Raw genomic sequence first — 3886 nt, 5'->3', positions numbered from 1 at the left:
CTCTCCAGCCTGCCTGCACCAAGCAAGGTAAGGCCTTTGTTTACAAACTACCCAACCTGCACAGAGATCTGATCTAGGCACCAGGAGAGACAGCAGCGGAGATCTGATCTAGGCACCAGGAGAGACAGCAGCGGGGTGAGTTTGTGACCTGACTGGCGGCGGCTGAAGCAGCCCTGGACAGGGAACTCTGAAGTTCCTCATCCCCCACCCTATACTCCCTGGGTTCCCTGCAGGGGCTCTACACCCTGCATACTGCCTCTCTCTTCTTGTCCCACCCAGCTTGCATCCAGAACCCTTCTTCCTTCTGCCCCCTTTCCTCTTTGGGCACATAACACCATCCAGCTCAGTCTGTCTGGCGCTGGGGGCAAATCCTCAGGGCAAGTAGGCAGGCGAGACTTCCTTTGGTTCACTGGCCTGCCTGCACCAAGCAAGGTAGGCCTTTGTTTACGAACTACCCAACCTGCACGGAGATCTGATCTAGGCACCAGGAGAGCCATCAGTGGGAGAGCTAATCTGGGTACCAGGAGAGCCGTCTTTGGGCACGGAGATCTGATATTGGTACCAGGAGAGACATCACTGGAGCACCAGGAGAGCTATCACTGCAGGGTGCCATCACTGGGAAAGTACATCAGTAGGCAAGGAGACCTGATCCGGTAAAAGAAGATCCATAGGGGAGCATTTGGAGAAAGAGATGGGCAGGCGCCAATGCAAGAATTCACCCAACAATCTGAAAAACTATATGAAACCACCAGAACCCAGCGACCTCACAACAGGAGGACATGAACACCTTAATCATGAAGAAGTAGATAAAATTGACTTTATGAAAGTGATTGACGCCCTTAAACAGCATGTAAAAAATGCCCTTATAGAAATGGATGAGAAGTATAACAGAAAGTTTGAAGAATTGAGTAAATCAGTGAATGATACCCTAGGAAACCAAGGAAAAACAATCAAACAAATAATGGAAACAGTTCAAGACTTAAAAACTGAAATGGAGGCAAAGAAGAAAACACAAACAGAAGGCCAGCTGGACAGGGAAAATCTAGGTAAACGAATAGAGACTACAGAAACAAGCATAACCAACAGAATACAAGAGATAGAAGAAAGAATCTCAGATTCTGAAGATACCATAGAGAAAATAAACACGCTGATCGAAGAAAACAGCAAGGCCAACAAATTCTCATCACAAAACATTCAGGAAATATGGGACACAATAAAAAGACCAAACCTAAGAATAATAGGAAAAGAAGAAGGAGAAGAAGCGCAGTTCAACGGTCCAGAAAATATATTTAATAAAATTATAGAAGAAAACTTTCCCAACCTAAAGAAAGATATACCTATGAAGGTTCAAGAAGCATACAGAACACCGAATAGGCTGGATCAAAAAAAAACATCCTCTCGCCATATAATAATCAAAACACAAAGCATACAGAATAAAGAAAGAATACTAAGAGCAGCAAAGGAAAAAGGCCAAGTTACTTATAAAGGTAAACCTATCAGACTTACACCTGACTTCTCTATGGAAACCATGAAAGCCAGAAGGTCCTGGATAGATGTACTGCAGAAACTAAGAGACCATGGATGCAAGCCCAGACTACTATACCCAGCCAAGCTTTCGTTCACTATAAATGGAGAAAACAAAATTTTCCAGGATAAAAACAAATTTAAACAATACGTAGCCACAAATCCAGCCTTACAGAAAGTAATAGAAGGAAAATCACTAATCAAGGAGTCCAACAATGACCACAGTAACTCAGACATCTAGAAACCCTTTACCAGCACATCTCAAAGAAGGGAAACACACAAAATCTACTACTAAAAAAAATGACCAGAGTTAACAACCACTGGTCATTAATATCACTTAATGTCAATGGACTCAACTCACCTATAAAAAGGCACAGACTAAGAGATTGGATACGAAAACAGGATCCAACATTCTGCTGTTTACAAGAAACACACCTCAACCACAAAGACAGGCACCTACTCAGAGTAAAGGGCTGGGATAAGGCTTATCAAGTAAATGGACCTAGGAAACAAGCAGGTGTGGCCATACTAATTTCTAACAAAGTTGACTTCAAACTAAAATCAATCAGAAGAGATGGAGAGGGACATTTTCTACTCATAACAGGAACAATTCATCAGGATGAAATCTCAATCCTGAATATCTATGCCCCTAAGATAAAAGCACCCACGTACGTAAAAGAAACATTGTTAAAACTCAAGGCAGCCATCAAACCGCACACATTAATAGTAGGAGACTTCAATACTCCTCTCTCACCAATGGACAGGTCAATCAGACAGAAACCTAACAGAGAAATAAGAGAATTAATGGAGGTAATGAATCAAATGGACTTAACAGACATCTATAGAATATTCCACCCAAACAGGAAAGAATATACCTTCTTCTCTGCAGCTCATGGAACCTTCTCAAAAATCGACCACATACTCGGTAACAAAGCAAACATTCACAGTTACAAAAAAATATTAATAACCACCTGTATCTTATCAGATCACCATGGATTAAAGCTAGAATTCAGCAACAATGCTACCCCCAGAAAGCCTACAAACTCATGGAAACTGAATAGTCAACTACTGAACCATACCTGGATTAAGGAAAAAATAAAGAAAGAAATTAAAGTCTTCCTTGAAGACAATGAAAATAAAGAAACAACATACTCAAACCTATGGGACACTATGAAAGCAGTCCTGAGAGGAAAGTTCATAGCACTAACTGCCCACTTAAAGAAAACAGAGAAAGCACACATTGGAGACTTAACAGCCCACCTGAAAGCTCTAGAAAAAAAAGAAGCAGACTCACCTAGAAGGGGTAGAAGACTGGAAATAATCAAACTGAGGGCTGAAATCAACAAAATAGAGACACAGAAAACAATTGAAAGAATCAATAAATCAAAAAGCTGGTTCCTGGAGAAAATCAACAAGATTGATAAACCCCTATCCAAACTAATCAAACGGCAGAGAGAGAATTTGCAAATTAATAAGATCAGAAATGAAAAGGGAGACATAACCACAGACACAGAGGAAATTCAGAGAATCATCAGATCTTACTAAAAAAAAAGCCTGTATGCCACAAAACTGGAAAATGTAAAAGAAATGGACACTTTTTTAGATAAATACCATATACCAAAGTTAAACCAGGACCAGGTGAACAACCTAAATAGACCTGTTAGTCGAGAAGAATTAGAAGCAGTTATCAAAAACCTCCCTTCCAAAAAAAGTCCAGGACCAGATGGTTTCAATGCGGAATTCTACCAGAACTTCCAAGAAGACCTAATACCTATACTTCTTAAGGTATTTCACAATATAGAAACAGAAGAGTCATTGCCAAATTCCTTTTATGAAGCTACAGTAACTCTGATACCAAAACCACACAAAGACCCAACCAAGAAAGAAAATTACAGGCCAATCTCACTCATGAACATCGATGCAAAAATCCTCAACAAAATTCTGGCAAACCGAATCCAAGAACACATTAGAAAAATTATCCATTATGATCAAGTAGGCTTCATACCAGAGATGCAGGGCTGGTTTAACATACGCAAATCTATCAATGTAATCCATCATATAAATAAACTGAAAGAAAAAAACCATATGATCGTTTCATTAGACGCTGAAAAAGCATTTGACAAAATTCAACATTCCTTTATGATAAAAGTATTGGAGAGATTAGGGATACAAGGGTCATACCTAAATTTAATTAAAGCTATATACAGCAAGCCGACAGCTAATATCAAATTAAATGGAGAGAAACTTAAAGCCATCCCACTAAAATCAGGAACACGCCAAGGCTGTCCACTCTCTCCAAACCTCTTCAATATAGTTCTCGAAGTTTTAGCAATAGCAATAAGAGAACATAAGGGGATAAAGG

The sequence above is a fragment of the Chionomys nivalis genome, chromosome 10 (genome assembly GCF_950005125.1).
Source record: "Chionomys nivalis chromosome 10, mChiNiv1.1, whole genome shotgun sequence".
NCBI classification, from domain to species: domain Eukaryota; kingdom Metazoa; phylum Chordata; class Mammalia; order Rodentia; family Cricetidae; genus Chionomys; species Chionomys nivalis.
Note: the sequence above shows the minus strand (reverse complement) of the source record.